Genomic DNA, 16,004 nt, shown 5'->3' with positions numbered 1-16,004 from the left:
TCCAGGGTGATCCATGAGCTGTGCCAACTGTACGGATGCAAGAAGACCCATACGACTCCCTATCACCCCCAAGGGAACGGGGGGTGTGAGAGGTTTAATCAGACCTTGCTGAGTTTATTAGGAACCTTAGAGGAGGAACAGCAAGGCCATTGGGTCGACAGACTCCCGGCGATGGTACAGGCCTATAACAACAGTGTACACAGTACCACTGGTTACGCCCCCACCTACCTGATGTTCGGCAGACATGTGAGACTTCCGATGGATATGCTTCTGGGGACCACTGCAGGGGAAGAGGGAGGTAGTTTGACAGATTGGGTGACGGGACATCATCAACGCCTCCAGTCGGCATACGAACGAGTCTCGGGCCGGATTAACCGAGCAGCGTTGAAGAACAAGAGGTTGTATGACCGGACGGCTCGAGAGGCACCGTTACTACCAGGGGAGAGGGTGCTGGTGCGGGATAATCGCCGACAAGGGAAGGGAAAATTGAGTGACCGGTGGGAGGCTCAGCCGTTTGTCGTTTTGCGACAGCCACACCCAGACCAACCCATATATGCATTGCGGCCAGAAGGAAAGGCGGGCCCCGAACGGGTGTTACATCGAAATTTGATCCGCCCTTGCCCAAACTACCCAAAACGTGTTGTAGAGAATCCACCGGTTGAAACGTCCGGGATGCCCCCGCTGGTAGGATGGGCGGTGATTCCAGGAGGCCTGGGCCTAGGGCTACGACCTGAAGCACCCATTTCCCCACCTCGACGGTCCCAGCGTGAGAATCGAGGTCAGCCTCCAGCTAGGTTTGGAGACTGGGTGTCTGGAGACCGTTCTCGGGACTAGAACGGTTTGGCGGGGGGGTATGTCACAGTGTGACAAATGGCATGTGGAACTTATTCCCGCTGAAGCAGTGTTCCCGGGGGAACGCTTTGAGTGTAACCCTGTTCCCAGGCCTGTGTGTGCGTTTGTTGCTGTGACAACCCCAAATGATGGATTGGCAACAGGTGTGGGGGATTTACTCAGAGTTTGCGTGAGGCCTCATCAACAGTGGAGAGGATAAAAAGCAGGAGAGAGAGGTGGTGCGTGTGGTTTTTCTCCCTTGTGAAAAGTCGTTTTATTGGGTGGTAATAGTTACTGGAGGACGGGTGAATGAAGAGGACAGTGTTGCTTGATGAGGGATTCGAGAACAACAGCAGGAGAGTGAATTACCCTGTTTGCATTGGAGAGGAGCTGAGTAACTGAGAACTGAGTCTTGTAATTGCACACGTTTGACACTGAATTGGATGTGGTTTGGAGTGTTTGGATCACGATCATAAATATCACTGAGTGGATTGTATTGATTCATTACCGATCTCTTACCTCTCCCTCCTCTATAAATGGTGATGTGAACTCTGCCTGTGACTGTGAAGAAAAACATCTCAGAACATCCTCAGTGGCAGTGAGGATTGCGCCCTCCCCCTTCCCCTCGGACAGAAACCCGAGTGTGAGTGCTGGCTTTAAATTGCACGTCGTGAAGTGAGTTTGCAGTGGCTAAAATTGATGTTTTCCCCCACAATATATGTTTGAAGTGGAATTGTCGTGTGTGTGTGTAAGCTACATTCCTGTTTGCCATGCACTCTCTATGTGTCATGAGGGCTGACTGTCAATAGTAAGAGTCCTGCGACACTGATTTGTTCCAACTGTCTGGATGTTGAGGATTTATCATCTGGGATGTGAATTAACCCCTCTGTTGTGCTAATAGGAGAAGAGATGCCCTGTTGAAATACTTACTATCTGCCTCAGAAAAGCTCTGTGCAACCTGTTGACTTCGAGTCTGCTGTATCCCTGCCATTCAACTGTATGGTGAGAGGTGTTCGCTCCTTCCAATACATGTGAATTGTATACTTGCCTGAAACATCCATTCTGTCTGTCTCAGAAGAAGCCCCATTCAGCCTGTTGACTTCGAGTCTGCTGTATCCCTGCCATTCAACTGTATGGTGAGAAGTGTTCGCTCCTTCCAATACATGTGAACTGTATACTTGCTTGAAACATCAATTCTGTCTGTCTCAGAAGAAGCCCATATTCAGCCTGTTGACTTCGAGTCTGCTGTATCCCTGCCATTCAACTGTATGGTGAGAAGTGTTCGTTCCTTCCACTGCCTGTGAACTGTATACTTGCCTGAAACATCCATTCTGTCCGTCTCAGAAGAAGCCCCATTCAGCCTGTTGACTTCGAGTCTGCTGTATCCCTGCTATTCGTCTGTATTGTGAGAAGTGTTCGTTCCTTCCAATGCATGTGAACTGTATACTTGCCTGAAACATCCATTCTGTCTGTCTCAGAAGAAGCCCCATTCAGCCTGTTGACTTCGAGTCTGCTGTATCCCTGCCATTCAACTGTATGGTGAGAAGTGTTCGCTCCTTCCAATGCATGTGAACTGTATACTTGCCTGAAACATCCATTCTGTCTGTCTCAGAAGAAGCCCCATTCAGCCTGTTGACTTTGAGTCTGTTGTATCCCTGCTACTCATCTGTATGAGGAAGCCCCATTCAGCCTGTTGACTTCGAGTCTGCTGTATCCCTGCTATTCATCCGTATTGTGAGAAGTGTTCGTTCCTTCCAACGCATGTGAACTGTATACTTTGTCTGAAGCATCCATTCTGTCTGTTTCAGTAGAAACCCTGCACAGCCTGTTGACTTAGAGTTTGTTGCATCCTTGTGGCCCACCTGTGCTGAGAGAGGTGACTGTCCTTTGTCACGAACGTGAGATGGGCACGCTTTGTCTGGAATATCCACTCTGACGGTGTCAGGAGAAGCCACCTTACTGTAAGACCGTGCACCTGCCGTATACGTACTTGACTGATATCATTCGCCTCAAATTCCGTACCTGGGGAAGAAGGAAGGAAGGCTGGAATTACATACTTACCGGAGGAGACTTACCGGACCCCTCACTTGCCAAACACATCCCCACCTCAAGGCTGTGTATCTGCCGTGTACGGACCTGACCGATATCCATCCGTCCCAAATTCTGCATCTGTGAAGAAGGGAAGGGAGTTTGGAAGTATTTAATTACCAGAGGAGACTTACCAGACTGCGGGCTTGCCGATTGTATTCCCACCTGTGAAATACCTACTTGACCACCCATCTGTCCATCTATTGCGGGGCCCGCACAGAGGAAGAGGGCGGGAGAGTCCCCGGTCGCTGCATTGTTTACCTTCAAGCCCTGAGGGTAACAAAGAAGATTTTAGGTTAGGATTCCCAATTTGCTTTTACTTCAAAATAAAACTTGTTAAATTTATTCTCTGTCTCCGACTCTTCCCTCTGATACGCTCCTCGAGGTGGTCCTGGTTTAGGGGTGGGCGCAGTCCAGCTTGGCCCCCCTGACCTGTGACAATTACACCAAATACAAAAAATAATGTTATTTTTAGCAACTTCATATGACCCCTTTCATGGTTCACAGACACAAACCTTTCATCAACATCTTGAAACACACAGTTTGGCGTGTGTGTTGTGGTGAAGATTCTCTTATCAGGTGGAATTCTTGGTACTGCAAATTAGAAAAATAAATAAATAAAATTCAAAAGACACAACCTATTTATTTATAATAATAGCTTGAAAGCTAAACAATCAAGGGCAATACCATCTGTGTGCGATTACCTTCATATCCAGAGTGAACTCTCTCAGCCAATATGAGGCAGCAGAAATGTTCCTCAGAGAGCTCGGAGTCTTGAACCTTCATTAAATATGGAGTCATCCTGAAAGGATAGTACTGCAGATCTCATTCCTTCTCTTTACCACCACTACACAAACAAACAAAAACAAAAGCACATTTTAAAGATATTATTATACAACTAGACTAGAGTACAATATGCATCTGACATATTGACAACATGCAGTGACTACTTCAAACCTACCACACTATGCATATGCATGTAAGATAGTAACAAAATAAATGGCAGTTTGAAATTATATTATTGCACTTACAGCTATGAACAGTTAATATAAATGTGCGTAATAGTAAAATAAATGTGTCTAATAGTGCTTGATTCAAGTCTGTCTGACCTGATTTGACAGAAGAAGGATTTCTCCTGCATGAACTCAGTCCATGATGACTCTGAAAAATAGCGGAGATGAATGAGACCAAAAAGAAAACAAGAACTAGAGAGATTAGTAGAGTAAATAAATGAGGAGACCTCCCTCAACCTGTTTCCCCAAAAACAAAACCGTTCACTATATTGAGCCAAAGTGTTTTTGTTATTTTGGGTAATTCTTTTAATTTTATACTTTTTGGCCTCAAACTAAATGTTGTATTGTTTTTTTTTCCAAATCAGAGCTAGGGTGCGTTTCCCAAAAATCACTGTTAGCAAACTATGGTTGCAAGTTCCATACTAACAGTTTAATGATTCAGTGTTTTCCGAAATACCAATTTGCAAATGTTCATTTAAACTGAGAAGTTGTGTAAGCTGGAACTAGCTCTCTGTGGTTAGAAGTAAAGATTCTTTTTAATATGACATAGACTTAAATAGATCATGCATTTGAGCAAAAAAGCAAGCTAAAATGCAGTGTATTCTATATTGTTAATTTTGTTCTATATTGTTAATTACATTTTAATCTATATATTTTATCACATCAAATTTACATAGTTTTACATTTAACCGGTGCTTTTATCCAAATAATGACAACAGAAGCAATCAAATCAACAAAAATAATTATGTAATATTATGTAACTGGCATGACAATTCCTGTTTAGTCTAACACATCACATAGAAAATTTTATTATATTATTAATATTTTACAATGAATAAAAAGAAAATAAGTAGATATAACAGAAAATGAATCAAGAATGTTAGTCATTTCAGAATCATTGGAAAATTAGCTGATATTAAAGGGTTAGTTCACCCAATAATCAAAATTATGTAATTAATAACTCACCCTCATGTCGTTACAAACCAGTGAGAGCTCCGTTTATCTTCGGAACATAGTTAAAGATATTTTAGAACGAGTCATTATCTGGCTCGGCTCTGTGTTCATCTTCAGTTCTCTCTTCACATCAGTTCAGTCAGTGTACTGTTTGAGTCAATGAATTACTCCGGGATATTGGTTTGTTTGAACTCAGAGGGAGTTACATTAAAAAAGTTAACAGCTTAAGTCATTTGTGGATTAATGCATATTGGAGACCTGAACCGTTTTAAACGATTCAGTTTGATTTGGTGAACTGGTTCAAAAAGATCCGGTTACATCGAATGATTTGTTCACAAACCGGAGATCACAAACTGCTTTGTTTTGAACTCTCTCACAACAGACACGGAAGAGAAGACAATGCTGAATAAAGTCGTAGTTTTTGCTATTTTTGGACCAAAATGTATTTTCGATGCTTCAAAAAATTCTAACTGACCCTCTGATCTCACATGGACTACTTTGATGATGTTTTTATTACCTTTCTGGACATGGACAGTAGACCGTACACACAGTTTCAATGGAGGGACTAAGAGCTCTCGGACTAAAATATCGGTTGCACTTTATTTTACAGTACGTGTACTAACATGTACTTATAGTGTACTTACAGTGTATTTATCTAAGAAAGTTCTGGTAACACAAGGTAACTACATGGGGTAGGGTTAGGTTTAGGGATAGGTTCAGGGTTAGTACCTAGTTATTACATAGTTATTGTAATTACTATAATAAGTACATAGTATGTACATGGGAAACAGGACTGTAAAATAAAGTGCTACCAAAATATCTTAAACTGTGTTTCGAAGATAAACGGTGGTCTCAGTGGTTTGGAACGACATGAGGGTGAGTTATTAATTACATGAGATTCCTATTATTGTTTAGGGAGTCTTCTACCATAGGTTTACATGCATGCAAGGTCAAACAACCCTCTAATTTTAATGAATTATTTTGTGTACTGTAGTAGATATATGCAGTCAGCAGGCTGTTGATTTGGGTAAGTTTATTTTTTATTTTTTTGGCATCTCCATGTGGTCTTGTTCGGTATCACAACTTGACTCCTCCAAAATGTAAAAATGTTGCACTGTACAAATACAAAAAAATAAATAAAAAATAAATAAATAAATAATAATAATAATAATATTATATATATATATATATATATATTTTTCCATATGTGCTTATATGGGCTCCTTTGCTGCATTTTGGAGTTTCTAAGTGTCATTTTTTGGAAAGACATCTAAATGTGTCTTGTATACAAGCTTGCAGAAAATACAGATTTTTGAGAATCACCTTCTACTATTTTGGTTTACTTTGCTGTATATAGCAAATGATGACAAAAAAATTTGAAATAAGATAAATGGTCTATGCTTAATTTCACAAAGTGTGCGATTAATCGTGATTAATCACAGACAAATGGTGTGATTAATTTGATTAAAAATTGTAAACTATTGACCGCCCTAATACATAGATCTATCTATCTATCTATCTATCTATCTATCTATCTATCTATCTATCTATCTATATATATATATATATATACACACACACACACACAGTACAGACCAAAAGTTTGGACACACCTTCTCATTCAAAGAGTTTTCTTTATTTTCATGACTATGAAAATTGTAGAGTCACACTGAAGGCATCAAGGGTTATTTGACCAAGAAGGAGAGTAATGGGGTGCTGCACCAGATGACCTGACCTCCACAGTCACCGGACCTGAACCCAATCAAAATGGTTTTAGGGGTGAGCTGGACCGCAGACGGAAGGCAAAAGGCCCAACAAGTGCTAAGCATCTCTCAGGGAACTCCTTCAAGACTGTTGGAAGACCATTTCAGGTGACTACCTCTTGAAGCTCATCAAGAGAATGCCAAGTGTGTGCAAAGCAGCAATCAAAGCAAAAGGTGGGTACTTTAAAGAACCTAGAATATGACATGTTTTCAGTTGTTTCACACTTTTTTGTTATGTATATACCGTATTTTACCATATAAGTCGCACATTTTTTAATAGTTTGGCTGGTCCTGCGACTTATAGTCAGGTGCGACTTATCAAAATTAATTTGACATGAACCGAGAGAAATTAACCAATAGAAAACATTACAGTCTACAGCTGCTAGAGGGCGCTCTATGCTGCTCAGTGCTCCTGTAGTCTACACTGAAAACATAGAGCGCCCTCTCGCGGCTGTAGATGGTAATGTTTTCTCTTGGTTCTTGGTTCTAAATAAATGCGACTTATAGTCCAGTGCGACTTATATATGTTTTTTTCCTCATCATGACGTATTTTTGGACTGATGTGACTTATACTCAGGTGCGACTTATAGTCCGAAAAATACGGTAATTGCATATATAATTCCACATGTGTTAATTCATAGTTTTGATGCCTTCAGTGTGAATCTACAATTTTCATTAAGGTGTGTCCAAACGTTTGGTCTGTACTATATATATATATATATATATATACATCTATATATATATATATATCTATATATATATATATATATATATATATATATATATATATATATATACACACAGTACAGTATGTTTCTATCTATCTATCTATCTATCTATATATATATATATATATATATATATATATACATATATATACATATATATACATATATATATATATATATATATATATATATATATATATATATATATATATATATATATATATATATATATATATATATATGTACCGAACGGTTCGTTGGACTAATTAATTATATTTGAAAAAAAAAGAAATATAATGTAACGGAAACAGGTCAATTTAGCTCGAAGGGAATCATTTAAGATTTTAAAGGGAATTTGAACAGAATCACTGTTTCACGGCTGATCACTGAGACGCCCTGCGATTCAGTGAACGAGCCGTTTAACATCAAATCTGCGCTGGATACTAATATCCAAACTATAGTGAAACACTATCAGTTAGCACAGTAACAAGATCGGCAGTTTAAGACATTAACTTGTAAGCACAAAACACAAGATACTTCTCTTTTCAATACGAATAAGGCTTTATTAGATAAATCTAAGACATATAAACTAATCTAACACATAAACGCAGGAAGATCGAAAGTTATGGAAAGATGAGTTTAAGAGAATGGAAATATGGAATCCCAAGTTTACAGCAATACCTTAAATTGCATAGACATGAACAACCATCAATAACGTAATTAGCCCTCGCATTGAGTTCCTCAGTGAGGTTAAAATTATTATTAGATACACCAGTAAAGGTCACAGTCTGGAGGTAAAGTTACTTGCATCTCCTGTGAAGGAGTCCCGGTGAAAGGGCTAGAAGTTCAGTAGTTGCTGAAATGACGCCTTGGGGAGCCCGTGCTTGGGCGTTGACTGAAGATGCAGAGTTGTGTGGCTGGTTGAAGTTGAACTCGACGTTACAAACTTAACTCAGAACACGAAACTCTCAAACGGAAAAGAAAAGAAATAAAGTTTGACGAGACAAGCTTGGGTTTCTTCTCATCGTGACTGAGTAGCAGCAGGCATGCAGGATGAAGCACGCTGCAACCGCGCTCAAAGAACAGTGATAACAAAACAGCATGGCTAGAAGCTACAAGCTAGCAGTAGCATAGCTAGAGACTAGAAGCTGACATGGCTAATAGCAGCAGCATAGCTAGAGACTCAAAGCAGACACTGAAAGCAGACTAAAAGCCAAGATTTTACGATGTCCTCAGTTTTTAAACCTGCCTGTTGGCCACACCTCAAATGTTGTCTTTACCAATCAGATATTGTCTTGGATCGGGGGGTATCATAAATCATATTTTTATCTTACCAAGCATGTGGTCCGAATTTTCCTGCTCTGGCAGGGTCTAATTTTGGACATGATTCCTATAACACGAATACGATACATGGGACAAATAAATTATTGTCTGAACTAATTCAAGCAAGCAGATCACAATTCAAGGATCACAGACATACCAAACATAATTACAAATCGTTAAGCTATGCCATAGTTATAAAAAAAAAACATACACAATAAGTGATTATAACATGATAGTCAAATGTGTGGGTTACACATAAATGAATATGGAGTGATGCAATGGACTGATTCATTTAGGAGTCTTTTTGAGTTCATTCTGGTCCATATATATGTACAAAAGCAGTTTCTTTGCCATTCTCTTGACAAATACTTCTGTGGAGACAAAATCCCTTCCCCCTTAGGAATTTCAGTCTGGTTTTGCTAGGTGGGGGGAAGTCAATGGAAGTGTTTAACTCATGGGTTTCCATGTGATGTCCAGCGTTGCATTTCAATTACGAACAACAAATTTGACACCAAATTTCTCTTCTTCGAATTGAAATTGTAAATAATTGTTCTAGTGGTGTTAATGTTAAAAGCTGTTGTGTGAACAAGTTGGTTGGTCACCTTGCTTGGTTCTTGTGGCACTAGAACTGATTTATTGCTTCTTGAGGAATTCGGCTCGTGTTTCAACGCACAGCTTTGGTAGACTCTTTAATTTGTCTGGTTCGACTCATTTCTGTTACAATAATGATATGCGTTCAACAAGGTAGCCCAATAACCCAAACGACGTAACAGGCAACGACCCTGACACCCCCGAAGAAGAAAAAAACACCAACTTATATGTTAGGCTACTCAGTCAGGTGCTCGCTCACTCAGTGCGGTACGTGTTGGCCAATTCGTTTAACAGAGCAGAAATAGAAGATCCGCCAATAACCAACAGGTCTGGTGTTTGGGTGCACTTTGGATTCCCTGTAAGCCATGGTGATGGCAAGAGAGTGGTGGATAAAAAAACAATGGTATGTCGCATCTACATGACAATAGGGTACACCAGCGGGAATAATAAAAAAAAAAAAAACAACACCAGCTGGAATACTTGAAACATGTCAACTAATTTACGCCGACATCACCTTATTGTGTCAGCATCTGGGGAAAGACGAAAAAAAGGAGAAACATACAAGCAACAAACTATCCCCGCAGCATTTAGGCAGATATTTCCAACGGATTCAAACAGGGCAAAAGACATCACTGCAGCGATTGGTACATTTGTTACATTTATGTTATAGCCGTGGATATGAGACCTTACTATTTACCATTCATTCTATCATCACCATTATAGCTTACAGGGAATCCAAAGTGCACCCCAGACCTGTTGGTTTTTGGAGGATCTTCTTTTTCTGGTCTGTTAAACGCATTAGCCATTTTGCAATGAGCCTTCAGCGCATACTGAGTGAGCGAGCGCCTATAGTGGAAAACGCAGGTTTTAAGAACATGCTTAATGTAATTGAGCCCCGTTACAATATTCCTTCACGAGCCCATTTCAGCCAGGCCGCAATTCCTGCTTTGTTCCAAAAAACATAAGCCCTATAGAGAACCAATTGAGTAAAAACACACTTAATATAAAGAGTTATAGAGTTCCATATAAAAAGTTGCATCTTTGTATTTGTTCATAACTACTACAACAATATAACATTTTCATTTTTATAAGGAGTTGTTTTTGTTTTATACAGTATGCTGCCTGCCATAGAAGATGGGTAAAGAATAGCTCCATCATTGTTCAATGTAAAAAAAAGAAAGAAAACATACTTTGTTAATAAATAACAAATTTTTTAAAAATCAAGGAAATGTGTAAAGCAAGTGTGCTTGCTTTATTTACTTATAACAACATATTGTGTAGTTAGCAGGTTAGTAAGTTATCTATATTAACATCTGACCAAGTAACAGTACTGGTATAGAATCAGTATTGGCCATTATACAGGATGTCAGGTATCAGAATCGGATCTGTAAAGAAAAAAAAAGTAGTATTGGTGCACCCCTAAAAATAGGCATTTTTTTTAATGGGGGTATGTGAGTAGTTGACAATTTGTTTGAATTAATCCATTCAGTGCACTGTGCATTGATAGACTGACCTGTTCCTGTGCACATGCTCCAAGATTGAAGTCTGTATGGTGATGTAAAACTGTAGAACACACTGACATCACGAGGTGTCAGAAACTTTCTGTCTTTGAACTCATCTTTTCTGCAGTTCAAGATCCCTGCAGCCTGTTCCGAAATGTAAACAATCTTTCCTGTTATCAAGGACACTGCAACTGCAAAAATATCCTCCAGACACAAAAACACAAAAAATTATAGACATTGCCCTCATATTCCTATGTCATATTATGAGGCCAGGAACTGAGCTGTGTTCAGGTCCAGCTCCAGTCAAGCAAGTCCAATTTATATAACAGATACACGCACATATGTACATTATATGTATGTGTGTGTATATACAATTTCATTAACATTTTCATTAATACACATTTGCGTGATTCTTTTGGCCTTGGTAAACATTACCTATAAAACCACAGCAGAACTTTTGTCCAAACATCCAACACCATACTTTCATTCTGAATGAATCTGCATTTTAAACAAATGTTAAGTGTATGTTTGTATTTTCTGTTTATCAGGAGAGTATCTGAGTTTGCGCGAATGACCAATAATTCAATGGCCCATTCATAAAGAGAACCATTTAATTCATCCCTTGTAAGGATGAACGAACCTCAGATACTTTTTTCTCCTTATAAACAGAAAATACAAACATACACAAGCATCTTTCGAGACACCCCACAGAGCCGAGGTGCAGGAAACACCTCTCTCACATATGTTATCAGTTCCTTCTCATTCCCTTCCTTTCCAATCCTCCCTCCACTTGGTTCACTTAGAAAGGTCATTAGTATAATGTTCTACATGAATGCATATAATATTTACAGTTATGTTTGGTGTCATTTGAATTGTCTCAGGGGGACTGGTACAATTGTCTCAATTTAACAAGTAGGAGACTAATGCTGTGTTCACACCAAATGCGAGTAGAGCGTCTGGCGTGAATGATTTCAATGTTAAGTCAATGCAAAGGCGAGTTTACGCGTGTCTGGAGGTCTCGCGGCGCGAATGAGGTGTTTAGCACGGCGCGGAAGACGCGAATTCACCTCATTGTAATTTGAGCAAATGACGCGAACTGAGCGTTTTGTGCGATATGCATGTTAAGCGTGAATGGTGCTTTTTGTGCATTTAAGCATTTGCGGCGAGTTGAACATTTTGAACTTTGCCGTCAATTCACGCCACGTTAACCAATCAGAAGCCTGCTAGGAGTCACTCATTCAACATGGAGGAACAAATGTTGCTGTCAGTGAGTAGTCAACCGGAGCTTTATGACAAAAGTTCATATTTCTATAGAGACAGGAATAAAAAGGACCTATATAAATAAAACATGTTAATAGATTAATTGAATGAATTCAATTCAATTCAAGTTTATTTGTATAGCGCCTTTTTACAATACGAATCGTTACAAATCGTTAATAAAGGCCAAAGATAAGAAAAGTTTTGTTTTACCCCAAACAAATTATATTTTATCTTGAACCACTAAAGAAACATCAGAGCCAGCGGCAAATGTCAGGTCTAGCCGAGGTGAGGCTGCTCTCGGCGTATATATGATCACTGAGCTCCAGCTGATCGCAGGGAGCTCATCTCATTTTTGAGACTGTCTTTATAAATAAACTGCATATTTGAGTTTAAAACAACTACATTCCCGCCTGAAATACTTTTAAAAATTACTATTTGTTTCTTTTTGATTCTTTCACTCCCTGACTGCAGGTGTTGGACAGCATTTTCTCTACTTCCTGTTGGCCTTCTGTAGCTAATCTTAGCTCTGTGTAGCTGTTTTTATTTTTTCTCTAGAATCTTTATCTTACTATCACTCTCTGTTTTTTTAAATGATAAAATATAACTTAATTTACACCATATTTCTGATATTATCGATCAATCTTATCAGATTAATTTTTATTATTCACTTTTATTTTATATCCGTGAGTGCAGTACAACTGCAAAGCGTTAGCACTCGTTAGCTTGTCATTAGCGTTTCATTCGAACCTGTCACTGTTTTCTTTTCTCCTCTCTCTCGCTCCAGTTTTTCAAAGGTTCATCAAACAACCGCAGTAAGAATATTTTATCAAGCACGGTGAGTAATGGCTTTTCCTAATATTGTTATTTGCACCTTGTAACAGAGACAGTGGTGTGCCAACTGCTACAAGGTGTTCAAGCAGTGGCGGCACCCCTGCTCTGGATGTACCGGCCGATGGAGGCGTGAAAAAATGAAGTGACGTGCTGATGAAGACAAAAAGTTGGTGTTTATTCCAAAATGTGAAAAACAAAGATTTTCCAAAATAATTCAAATTATATTTACAGTGTAACTCAAAAAGTAGAAAAACATAAAATAAAAAAAAATACAAAAAATACAAAAAAAAAAATTGTACAAAGTTTAAATGTACAAACAAAACTTTTGGCTATGTCAATAATTTGACCCAAAAATCAAGCAAGCAACTTTTCCCCGACTCACTCTACGAGCTCCCCTTTACCAGACTGAGAGAAACACTTAAAAAGTATAAGCCCCTCCCCCTAGGACTAAACCATTAAATAATTTATGGTAACAAATAAGTTCAAGAAAGACAAAACAATTAAATAGCAACTTAATTGTAACAAAGGCATAACTATTAGAACTAAAAACATGCAGAAATATACAACCATTTCAAACAACACAAACTAAATTCATTATTATGGTTTACCAAAGCATCAAACAAACACCAATCTCCCCCTCCGGCATGAGACCAATTAAGTGTGCCTTCTATTGGCGGGAAACAGGTATTTAAAAATGGTGGCAATGTGGTGCTTGGGTTTCTTCTGTTTTTTATGAGAAAATGTTCCAGTACGTAAGTATGACTGTTTACTTTATGTAAGTGGATAATTGAAAACAATAAACATTTAACATGTCAACCGGTGTTGTTTGTATTCTTAACAATACACAAATTAACAAAAAAAAAAAATAATTGACTCACCAAGTGTTAACCTAAACAAAAAATGGTGAGAACAGGATCAACACTTAAACAATACACAATCAATTACATACACACACATACCTGGTGTTAACTGGTGTTACATTGCGCAAAACAAATATGTGTTGTTGTATGAAAAGTCTATGCATGCCTAGTGTGTTGTGTTCTAAGTCCAGTGCCAGTCTCTAGTCACAGTGCCCCACTGTGACATTTACCCCTCCCTCTCCAGACACCGACTGTGGTGTCCTCGAGAGAAAGTCTGCAGTGTAATTCTGTGACCCTGATCTATACAGCACCTCTTTTGGTATTCCTACTTGCGAAAAGAATTTCAACAAGGCTGAAGCTATTTGCTTAGCAGTAACATCTCTTAAGGGATATGCTTCAGGGTACCTTGTGGCATAATCTGAGATTACTAGAATAAACCTGTTCCCTGTCTGGCTTCTCTCAACTGGTCCAACAACATCTACTCCTATTCTCTCAAAAGGTACATCAATCACAGGCAAAGGGATCAGTGGTGCAATGGCAGGAGTCCGACCAGCAGTGAGTTGGCAATCAGGGCATGTCTGGCAGTATTCTTTAATGTCTGTGTACATTCTGGGCCAATAAAATCTTTTAGAGATTCTCAAACATGTCTTTGCAAACCCTAAATGACCTGACCATGGAATGGAATGACCTAACTGCAACACCTCACTTCTTTGTGCTTTAGGTACAACTAGCCGAAGATCCCCCTCCTTAGTTTGCTTATACAGAAGTTCATGTTTTAACACAAAAGGATCATCAAGTAAAACATCAGCATCATCCTTCTGCTTAACCTGTTCAAAACATGTGGCAAGGGTTGGGTCTCCCCTCTGCAGCTGGGCTAGATCATTGGGAATCACAATGTCTGACTCACATAATTCAGGTTCAGCAACATCCTCGTTAGCCTGCTCTGAGGTGTCAATCAACCCTGATACCCAATCTCTACGTTGTTGTAACCTGTTGTCTTTTGTTGGTCCTGACTCCCTCTCAATATCCGCAGAACTAAAAGGCAAAGTTTGCAATGGATTATCTGGGTCTGGGTTGAGTGTTGTCTGTACTACTTGCTTTGACTGAGCCCTTGTCACTACCCCACACCATTCTGTGTCTTGCAGTAATTCAGCCAACACTGGCATATCTGTGCCAAGGAGTATGGGATAGGGAAGAGTATCAGCTATTCCAACCTTCATCAAATAAGACTGATTTAAGACCTCTATATACACTTCTGCTGTAGGCAATGGAGTGTTGTCACCATGTACACAACAAACAGTAACCATCTCTACATCATTCCAGTCTTGTCTGGGCACAAATCTGCGCTGTACTAATGTATATGTACAACCAGTATCTACCAAGGCTAAAACTGGTCTACCATTTAACAAGACAGATCTAACTGGCTGTGAGTTGCATTTCCCGGGGTATGACTGAACTGGATGAGGGACATAACAAAGGCTTGCTGTTTTGGGTTTCTTCAGGGGGCAAAGAGGTCTAGTATGTCCTGGCTGACCACAATGATAACATACAACATCATCTTTAACTACCCTCTGTGAAGTTACAAGCGGAGTAGTGGTTTTACTTTGTGGGAGTCTTAGGATCCTGTCTTGAGAGTTTGAACCCCCCCCCCCCCCAAATCCCTCAGACTTACCCCTGATCGAAGGGAGGATTCCAGCATAGCGGAAGTTTCCTGTTCCTTTTCGGGCTGTGATATATGCCTCCGCCAGTCTGGCCGCCTCAGCAGCAGTGATTGGATCATGCTCCTTGACCCAAGTCCGCACGTCTGGGTACAAGACTCTTAGGAACTGTTCCAGAACAAGTGCCTCCATAATATCCTCTTTATTGCTGCTGGAGTAGTGCACCCACTTGCAAAACAGGTCTTTCAGTCTGATGTAAAGCTCATGTGGTGACTCATCCCAGGGGTGTTTAGGTTACGGAACCTCAGCCTATAAGTTTCTACATTGATTTCATACTTTTTCAATATTGCGGTCTTAACTACATCATAGTCTTGTGTACTTGAAGGGTCCATTGCAACAAACGCCGATCTGGCCTTACCAGTTAGCAACAGTATGAGGTGAATGGCCCAGTCTTCTTTAGGCCACTGGTATACCTCTGCCAGTCTCTCAAATGTCAGCAGATAGTGCTCAATATCATCAGAGTCCTCCAGTCTCGCAAGCCGTGGCTCCCGGTCTAACACCCTTGGCGCTGGTTTGTCGCACCTTGCTCCATGACTGATACG

At 39.7% G+C, this 16,004-nt stretch overlaps 1 pseudogene; it reads right to left on the bottom strand.

Annotated features, from left to right (window-relative positions):
• Nucleotides 1-3,390: 3,390 nt before the first annotated feature.
• On the bottom strand, nucleotides 3,391-15,594 carry LOC113115475 (period circadian protein homolog 2-like; annotated as a pseudogene).
• Between the last annotated feature and the right edge of the window lie 410 nt (nucleotides 15,595-16,004).

The sequence above is a fragment of the Carassius auratus genome, chromosome 15, assembly GCF_003368295.1.
Source record: "Carassius auratus strain Wakin chromosome 15, ASM336829v1, whole genome shotgun sequence".
Taxonomy (NCBI): Eukaryota; Metazoa; Chordata; class Actinopteri; order Cypriniformes; family Cyprinidae; genus Carassius; species Carassius auratus.
This window is presented reverse-complemented; position numbering and strand designations above follow the sequence as displayed.